Below are 11,055 nucleotides of genomic sequence, written 5' to 3' on the forward strand. Positions count from 1 at the left end.
TTTTTTTTACCAAAAACTACATATTTCATGTTAAAGATTGATTAATGACATTATAATCGTAGGCTTTAGCCCGGTCGTCTCTTGCTATTCCAATGAAGAAAAAGCCATAGGCTTTAACCTGTTAGTAGTTTCACATCAAACAAAGAATCCGGGTTGCAGCGGTAGCTAGCAACCTAGTAAGAGACGATCACTTCCAATGTTAAGAAATATAAAACCCCATAACTCCTAAATAAATAAGTCAGATCAAAACAAAAAGTACACCATTATAACACCCTTGTCCGAAACCCCTGTATAGGAAACTTTCTGTCATTTGGCTTGAACAGCAAGGGAAATATATTGGCTTGAAAATCAAGAAAAGTGGCGGCTACTACAACATTCTGCCTAAACGGCATATTTTTTTCTTTCTTCTTTCTTTTCCACAGATAGCTTGGCACTGGAACATCGCAGAGAGTTGTTCAATGGCTCATTTTAACGGAAATTAATTGGGTTAAAAATCTTTTGTAACTAAAATAAATTATTTCGAAAAGAGAATGAATTTTTCCACTAAAATCTGCATTTTTGATGTCTTTTCATACTGCAGTCTTTTCAAAGATATTCAATTTTTGTACAAAAATCATAATCGTATACCAGCGGTAAGATTTGAGCCCACGCCTCCGAAGAGACTGGTGGCTAACACCAACGCCTTGGACCACTCGGCCACGCTGCCTCTCATAACTATATATGTGAAACCGGGTAGCAGCAGTAGCTAGTAGAGACGCCTAGTAAGAAACGATCAGTCCAATGCTAAGAAATATAAAAACCCAGAACTCCTAAAAATAGAGTCAGATGAAAACAAAAGTACATCATTAGACCCACCTTGTCTGAAACCCTACTAGATAAATAATGAATGTCGTCATAGTTTTATTAGAGCTTTGACGTGAATAGAAAACACGACATTATGTTGTTATTTCTAAAGCCGTCATGAAATAATATCATTACGCCATGACGTCATGAAATAAAATCATTACGCCATGACGTCATGATTACTATATAAAAAGCCACAAAGAATCAATGGTCTCATTCATGGTTATATAAAGATTAAATCGAAGCAAGCTACACGCAAGTTAAAAAAACAGTACTACACAAAAACACAGATAGCATCTTGAAAAGAGAAAAGCAAAGGTATTCAACCGACCATGCGTATAGAGAAGGAAACATTCAGAGACAAAAACAAAACGGCAAGGAGTGTTATCACAATGATGAAGATTATGGACATGCAAAAATTGATACTGACGAACAGCGTTATTATAATGATGAAGTTTATAGACATGCAAAAATTGAGACAGCCAAACAAAAGAGCAAGGAACGGTATGATAATGATAAAGATTACCGAAACAAATATAAGGAAAAAATTGCTACCAGAATAATGGGGTGACAAAAGCTATAATGAAAAAAATAAATTTTCTGCGAGGATTGGAGCGAAGAATGCATAAGGACAAATTATAATAAAGAACGACCTCTTGCCTATACTAAATTTTACACGCCACTTAATTATAGTATAGGTTAGTAATTCCACAGATATCTTGGCACTGGAACATCGTAGAGAGTTGTTCAATGGCTAATTTTAAAGGAAATTAATGGGGTTAAAAACCTTTTGTAATTAAAACAAAATATTTTTAAATAGACTCAGTTTTTTACGAAAAGCTGCGTATTTCATCTTATAGATTGATCAATGACGTCATAATCATATACCAGCAGTAGGATTTGAACCCGCGCCTACGAAGAGACTGGTGACTAACACCAGCGCCTTGGACCACACGGCCACGCTGCCTCTCATAGCTATATATGTGAATCCGGATTGCAGCAGTAGCTAGCAACCTAGCAAGAGACGATCTGACCCAATGCTAAGAAATATAAAAAACCAGAACTCCTAAAAATAGAGTCAGATCAAAATTATAGTGAAGAACGACATCTAGCCAATGTTAACTGGAAAATAAATGGGGATTATGTAATTTTCATCGGTATCATAAACCTAATAAAGAACAAACCATGGGACATATTTGACTTAGTTTGATGCCTGACTCTTTGAAGTTTGTCTCTTACTATTCCAAATAATTAAAAGCCATAGGCTTTTTCCAGTTAATGATTTTTCCGGGTTGCTTTCAAACAATTTTATAGTATTATAGTAAATAACGACGTCTAGCCAATGTTAACTGAAAAATAAATGGGGATTATGTAATTTTCATCGGTATCATAAACCTAATAAAGAACAAACCATGGGACATATTAGACTTAGTTTACATTATCCGGGTTGCAGCGGTATGCTAGCAAGAGACGAGCACACCCCATAGTAAAAACTAAAGTAACCCATAAGTCCTGAAAAAAGATTCGGTTCAAAACAAGAAGTACACTATTTGAACCGCCTTTTCCAAAACTTCTATAAAAATATTTGTCCAAAACTTCTTACCGTCCTTTGGCTTGAATAACAAAGAAAGTATATTGGCTTGAAAATCAAGAAAATTGACTTTAACCACGATATTCTCCACAAACGGCATATTTTTTTTTTTTGTTTCCGCTTTTTTTCTCCTCAGGTAGCTGGCCACTGGAAAATAATAGTAAAGAACGACTTCCTGCATATACTAAATTTTATAGGCCACTTAACTATAGTAAAGGCTAGTAAAGTTATATTTAAGGTCAATATATTAAAATTTTCCATTAAAAGACGATTATTGGAATAAAAATCCATCTATCCAGGTTGCAGCGGTAGCTAGCAACCTAGTAAGAGACGATCACGTCCAATGTTAAAAAATATAAAAACCCATAACTCCTAAAAAAGAGTCAGATCAAAACAAAAAATATACCATTAGAACCGCCATGTCCGAAAACCCTGTATAGAAAAGTTTCTGTCCCTTGGCTTGAGCAGCAAGGGAAATATATTGACTTGAAAATCAAGAAAAAGGTAGCTACTACAGCATTCTGCCTAAACGGCATATTTTTTTTCTTTCTTTTCTAAGGATAGCTTGGCACTGGAACATCATAGAGAGTGGTTCAATGGCTCATTTTCATGGAAATTAATGGGGTTAAAAACTTTTTGTAACTAAAACAAATTGTTTTTAAAACAGAATAAATTTTTCCGATAAAAACTGCATTTTTGATGTCTTTTCATACTGCAGTCTTTTCAAAGACATTTGATTTTTGAAGCATACATAAAGGATCGATGTCAGTCAAGAGGATCTAATGTAGTACGAATTAATAGAAGTTTTATTTAGATTTTAAATAGATAAATGTGTAAAAATTGCCTCTGGCAGGATTTGAACCTGCAGTTATAATAAAGAACAGCCTCTTGCCTATACTAAATTTTATAGGCCACTTAACTATAGTATAGCTTAATAAAGTTTATTACATAAAAGACCGATATAGTTCATCATAAATGGCGTCTGTCAATAATTTCATGTTAAAGATTGATCAATGGTGTCATAACTGAGGTTGTAGCTCTAATGGGGAGTTTTTCTTTATTTCTTTTCGTATATTTTATACCATATTTCGAGGGGGAGCTTCGTGTAGCGGGGGATTAAAATAGCGAGTCAAATGGGGAGCATATATTAATGGCCATACTGAATCGAAATCAGACTACTTGGTTTCAGATTCCCTTGAGAGCGGTTGGAGCCACAAGGACTAATTATCTTGAGAAATACTAACATGAAGAGACAAATTAAGAAAGTAATTCATTTATTTTTACTCATATTAGCGGTATATATTTGGATCAGGAATTTCAAAATTATCAGTGTTACACTCCACTGTCATAGGAATTAGGACAACGTTATACACTGGGGCATATACAATGCAACATGGGTTTATCAATGTTCTGATAACAATTGTCAAAAAATATCAATAGTTAGATCATTTGCACTAGACCGTTCTCTAACTCTACTCGAAGACTGGTTGTAAGCTAATTTTTTTGACTGGTTCTAGACTGGCGCAAAATTGCTAAGTTCCACTAACTATAGTCTCTAATTTCGCCAGAGGTTACATTCAGGCGTTGCTAAAACATGTGTTACATTGGTCCTATTGGTTCGTAGTATCTCCTACATTACTATTGGACAGGGATACACCAATTTGCTACTTCAATTTTGATACGATTTATAGCTCTAAGACTTCAACTTTGAATTTTTCTTGACAAAGCAAAGTTTTACTTTTGTAACATCATTGCTAACGACATGTCACTCAGTTCCCAGATGGCTTATAATCTATCACTGTGAAACTTTTTAAGGGAAAATACAACTTATTTTTATTGGAATACATAATCCTAAAGTGAGTTTTCAAAAAAATGCAACTAAATTGCACGAAAATACTTTGTATCTAAAGTGACTATTTTTTTGTATCATAAATTCTACCTTCTCTTGATAGTTTGGGAATTCAAGCTCTTAAAATTTAAACTACATTGTTGGTCGCCTGTCATGTAAAATTTGGTCACAATGATATTTATTGCATATTTTGGCGACACAGAGGCGGATTTATTTATTGCTATTACACTTTCTATGGGAAAGATTTTTACAAAGTTTGTCCAATTAAGATACATTTGTTTTGCTAATTTTTAAATTGAACGCTTAAGCCTTACTCGATCTGTGGGTTACTTGAATTTTTTGTGATTTTATTTTACTTGAGTAACTTTAATTGGAAAATTTTGAGGTTTTGAATTTTGATCCCGTTACATAGCCAGGTCGTCTCTTACTATTCCAATTAAGAAAAAACCATAGGCTTTTTCCTGTTTGTATTACATTACATTAAAATTTACATTAAAGAACGATCTTTAGTCCATATTAAGTGAAGTGTTATAAGGAATCATTATATAGATGTTACAAGATGTTATATAGATAATTATATAAATGTTATAAGGGGTTTCTCAAAGAAATTTACTAGCTACATTGAACCTAAGACAGCCAGAAATAAAGTCATATAAATAAGAAAACATATTTATTGCCTTATAAAATGTTTAGTAAAGAATAACTCAAGCCAATAGTAACCGATTTGGAAACAAATCTATAAAGTAACTGCGAAATGAGGAAGAATCATAATTTGAAGCTGATTTAGGAATGGTGATTGTTATTTCAACTAATTTTATTGGTATTATGATAAAGAACGACCTCTTGCCTATACTAAATTTTATACCCCACTTAATTATAGTATAGGTTAGCAATTCTACATATAGCTTGGCACTGGAACATCGTACAGTATTTCAATGGCTCATTTCAAAGGAAATTAATGGGGTTAAAAACTTTTTGTAAATAAATTTACTATAAGGAACGAACCGTTACCCATAGTAACTGAAGTATAAAATCAAATAGTTCGTGGTCATAATAAAGAGCTGTGTGAAGGCTCATTTTAAAGGAAACTGATGAAGGCCTATATAAAAACCTTTTGTAATTAACAAAAATAATTATTATTATAAAATAAATTGTTACGATATGGTAAAGAACTAACTCAGGCCGTAGTAAATAATTTAATTTTGAAAAGAAAGAACTACGGCAGAAACCTATGGTAGCATAAGTAAGCTACATTTTATAAGAACCGTCAATCGGGATTTAAACTCAGATTTCAGGAATCGAAGTCCTAATTGCTAACCACTACACCAAGAAAGTTCATATAAAAAAGAAATTTGACAGTATATGATAACTTAAACAACGAACTCTAATCATCAGTATTGTCAATCAGTTCGTGTTAACGAACTTCATAGTAATTTCAAACAGTTCGTAGGAACGAACTGTATAGTAAGAGCGACTCTTCTCAATTTTACAATAAGGAACGAGCTATAACCCATAGTAACTTAATTATTAAATCAAACAGTTCGTGGTCATAATAAAGAGCCGTCTAATGGCTCATTTTAAAGGAAATTGCTGTATATAGAAACCTTTTGTAATTAACAAAACTAATTGTTATTGTAAAAAAAATTTTTACGATATGGTAAAAAACTAACTCTAGGCCATAGTAACTAATTTAATTTTGAAAAGAAATACTTACGGCAGAAACCTAAATGGTAGTATAAGTAAGCTACATTTCGTAAAAATCGTCCACCGAGATTTGAACTCAGATCGCAGGATCCAAAGTCCTAAGTGCTAACCACTATGCCAAGAAATGCTCATATAAGAAATTTATATTAAAGAACGACCTTCAGCCCAAACTGAAAAATTTTCTCGTGAAGATCCGATTTGCAGTGGTAGTATATAGTAAAGATGTTTAAAGTAAAGAACGAAATGTAAAGCCAATAAAGAGACTAAAACTTTGTAATAAAACCTAAGTTTCCTAGAAACCATCATCATCCATTTGAAATTAATTTAAAATGTGGCTCCGGGTAAGGTTCGAACTCATGACCTCATGATTAGGTTCTGGGCATGGGCGCCCATAAGCTGAATTCCAGGGGGGGGCAAACTTCGTCTAATTGCTACTTTTAATGCTATATAATAGAAATCTCAGAATAAAAATATAAAAATACGGCAGCATCAGACAGCCAGGGGGGGCCAAGAACCCCCCCCCTGCCCCCCCATATGGGCGCCCATGGTTCTGGGTTGCAGCGGTAGCTAGCAACCTAGTAATTTAAAGAACAGAGACAGAAAAAGGGATTGGGGAAAAAAGCTTGGAAGAAGAGGGGAACTTTAATTAGTATTTATATATAAAAAAAACCTTGGCCCGTCTTTTTTGGACTACTTACTGTTTTTGTCCAGGCTATAGGAATGTTTTGGATTCCAGAATATCCAAGTACCTGTTTATTGCAAAAATGGATAACGTTGCCACCTCCCGACATGATGCTTAGGTCGTCCTCGAGTGGCTTAGAGGCAAAACAGAAGTGTAGAATGAACTGGACGAACTGCAAGAGGAGATTGAAAAACCAAAGAATTTAGAAAAGATCTCAATTCAAGATTATGTATGGAAAGATTCCGTTCTTCGACAGCAATTTTGGCTAGGGGTTCTTCTTCATTTCGGTTAGCAATTCTCTGGCATTAACGCAGTATTGAAAAATATAACCCAAGAAATGTTATTAAAACAAACATTTAACCCCCAAATATTTTCAATATTTACAAGAGCAATTAATTTCTTGGAACTATTTTTCTCCTGTTTTTGCATTGAAGTATCATTCAAGATCGATCGTTGCCACAGAGTGTGTTGAACTCTAATCCTTTTGAACTAAAGGAAAGTCCCTACTCCACTGCGCTAGTGACAACTTGTAGTATAAAAATAACATTCGATTTATGATGTCTAAGACGTGATAAAAATGTTTGAAAAATTATCCCATACGATTGAGGAACAACAACTTTTTCGTCTCCTTTATCATTTTTAATGGAGCGTCACTACATTTTTAATAATCCGTCACATTTTCCTATATAATAATCCTACATTTTTAATAAAGCGTCACAACATTCTATTTGAAAATAGTGTCCAACCTGTCAAGGTGGAACTAACACTTTTTATCTCTGCTTAAAGGTTGATTTGAAAGTGATTAAATTATCGATATTATCGGAGTGAAACTCCTTATCAACATCTTTTGTCGGATACATAGGATAACATTGACAAAATCTAAGTATCAGAGTGAATAAATTCCTCATCAATGTCGTTTATCAGATACGATTGATAACATTCACAAAATTCAAGTATAAGAATGAATAAATCCTTTATCAACATCATTTGTCAGATACATCGGATAACATTCACAAAATCTAAGTATCACAAAGAATAAATTCTTTATCTACATCTTTTGTTAGATATGTCAGATAACATTATCAAAATCTAAGCATCAGATTGATTAAATTCTTCATTGAGCATCTTTAGTCACTTACAACGGATAACACTGACAAAATCTAGGCATCAGACTGAATAAATCATTTATCAACATCTTTTGTTTGATACATGAGATAAAATTCACAAAATCTAAATATCAGAGTGAATAAATTCTTTATCAACTTCTTTTGCCAGATGTGTTTGATAACATTCACAAAATCTAAGTATAAGAGAATAAATTCTTTATCAACATCATTTGTCAGATACGTTGGATAACATTGATAAAATCTAAGTATCACAGTGATCCGGGTTGCAGCGGTAGCTAGCAACCTAGTATGAGACGATTACGTCCAATGTTAAGAAATGTAATAATTTTATAATAAATAACGACCTCTTGCCTATACTAAATCTTATGCGCCACTTGATTATAATATAGGTTAGTAATTCCACAGATAGATTGGCACTGGAGCACCGTAGAGAGTTGTTCAATGGCTCAATTTAAAGAAAATTAATGGGGTTAAAATCCTTTTGTTGTTAAAACAAATTATTTTCAAAATAGAATCAGTTTTCTTACGAAAAACTGCATATTTCATTTAAAAGATTGATCAATGACGTCATGATCATATACCAGCGGTAGGATTTGAACCCGCGCCTCCGAAGAGACTGGTGGCTAACACAACCACCTTGGACCACTCGGCCACGCTGCCTCTCATAACTATATATTTGAATCTAGCAACCTAGTAAGAGACGATCACGCCCCATGCTAAGAAATATAAAAACCACGAACTCTTAAAAATAGAGTCAGATCAAAACAAATGTACATCATTAGAACCACCTTGTCTGAAACCCTACTAGCTAAAGAATGAATGTCATCATAGTTTTGTTAGAACTATGACGTGAATAGAAAAACACGACATTATGTTGTTATTTCTGAAGAAGTCGTGAAATAATATCATTAAGCCATGACGGCATGAAATTTTATAATAAAGCACGACATCTTGCCTATACTAAATTTTATACGCCACTTAATTATAGTATAGGTTAGTAATTCCACAGATAGCATGGCACTGGAACATCGTAGAGAGTTGTTCAATGGCTCATTTTAAAGGAAATAAATGGGGTTAAAAATCTTTTGTAATTAAAACAAATTATTTTTAAAATAGAATCAGTTTTTTTGCGAAAAACTGCATATTTCATATTAAATTATAATAACAAGCGAATATAAAGTTATTATAATCACATTGATAAGTTTACTGTTCAAAACTTTTTGAAAATATACAAAGGGATTAATTTTTTTGTATATCAATATATGACGTAATCAGTGAATAGAATATTTATACACGTTTATCTTTCGATAAGAATAACCAAATATGACGTAATGAGTAACTTGATGGAAAAAATGAAAAAAAAAATTATTTATTTTTCAAACACTTTGTGGTAACGAAGTGTATAGTAAGAGTGACCGGTCTCAATAGTAACTGAAACTCTAAAAAACAGAATTTTGATATCAATACATACAGTAAAGAACGAGCCTTAGCCCATAGTAACAGAATCCGGGTTGCAGCGATAGTTACATAAAGGAATGATACAGTTCATCATAAATGGTTTTGTCAATACGGTTTTTTCATATAATTACCCTATATTACGTCAAATGCTGTAATTTTGGGGAGATTTTAACAAAAACATATTTGTTAACTGAAACTAGTTACATTAAAGTTACATAAATAATCGATAAAGTTCATTATAAATGGTGTCAGTAAAAATAATCTCATGTAGTAATTATTAATAGTAGTTTTGATTAGACTTTAAATTTACAAATGTGTAAAACCTGCCTGCGGCAGGAATTGAACCTGCGACCTTCGGAGTAGAACTTCAACAAGATATCCGCTGCACCCAGCAGGGTTTCAAGGAAACATTTTAAAAGTGGTTTATGTTGTACTTAAAGGATTATATTAATCCGGGTCTATTGTAAAGAACGAACTCTACACCATTGTAATCAAACAGTTCGTGGTAATGAACTGTATAGTAAGAGCGACCCGACTTAATAGTATCAAACAGTTTGTGGTAACGAACTGTATTAACCATTTTCTGACTATAGTAACAAGATTTCTGTTAACACTAACAAATTTTATCTTTGAAGTAACAACTTTTTCTTTAATCTTAACAAACTTTTACTTAATATTGTCAAATTTCTCATGGAAGTAACAGGTTTTTTACTAATAGTAAAAGATCGATACAGTTCATTATAAACGGGACATATGCTATCGTCATGTGATGTAGCTGAATACGGTTTGCATTGGTAGCTTGCAATCTGGGTTGTATCCGGGCTGCAGCGGTAGCTAGCAACCTAGTAAAAAAAAGAGTGAGATCAAAACAAGAAGGGCACCATTAGAACCGCCTTGTCGGAAACCCCTATATAGTATATGAAGTAATATTACATTAAAAGACGATCATTGGAATAACAAATCATTGTATACATTCACTTTAGTTATCTACTTGATTGTTTGAATTTCGTCTCTTTCTATTTCAAAGAATCATAGGCAGCGCGCTAAGGCTGCCTAAGTAAAGAACGATTTGGGCACAATGTGTTTTTTTTTCTTCATACGATTGGAAATTGGAGCGGCTAGTGCCCTTTTTAATACTCGAAAGTGATTGGAGGGCAACTAGCCCCCCTCCCACGCCAATCATTCCCCCAAACACATCCAATCAAAATTTTGAGATAGCCATTTTGTTCAGTGTAGTTGATTTCCAGATACAAAATATGTTTTTGAAGAGGACACACCCCCACAACCTCGGGGCAAGAGCTTTAAGTTATGCCCTGAGGGCATATAAGAATGATGTTGGCACAATGTACTATTTATTATTTTTTTCCTTTAGAGCAGGGCATTTCATATGGAAGGGGCCGTCATAGAAACTTCAAAAGGGGCTCATTCAATTGGAAATTGAGAGTTCCAGTGCTCTTTTTAATAGTCGAAAGTGATTAGAGGGCAACTAGCCCCCCCCCTCACGCCCATCATTCCCCAAAAACATCCAATCAAAACTTTCAGATAGCCATTTTGTTCGGCGTAGTTGATTTCCAGATATAAAATATGTTTTTGAGGAGTACACTCCCCCACAGCCCACAGGGCAAGGGTTTTAAGTTATGCCATGGGGGCATGTAAGGTTTTTAAAAAAGGTGTTGTCATAATAATTTCAAAAAACGCTCATTCAATTGGAAATTCAAAGGGCCAGTGCACTTTTTAATAGTCGAAAGTGATTGAAGGGCAATAAGCCCCTCCCCCACGCCCATCATTCCGCCAAACACAT

This window comes from Artemia sp. Qi Xiang Cuo, chromosome 12 (assembly GCF_049724085.1).
Source record: "Artemia sp. Qi Xiang Cuo chromosome 12, ASM4972408v1, whole genome shotgun sequence".
Classification (NCBI taxonomy): Eukaryota; Metazoa; Arthropoda; class Branchiopoda; order Anostraca; family Artemiidae; genus Artemia; species Artemia sp. Qi Xiang Cuo.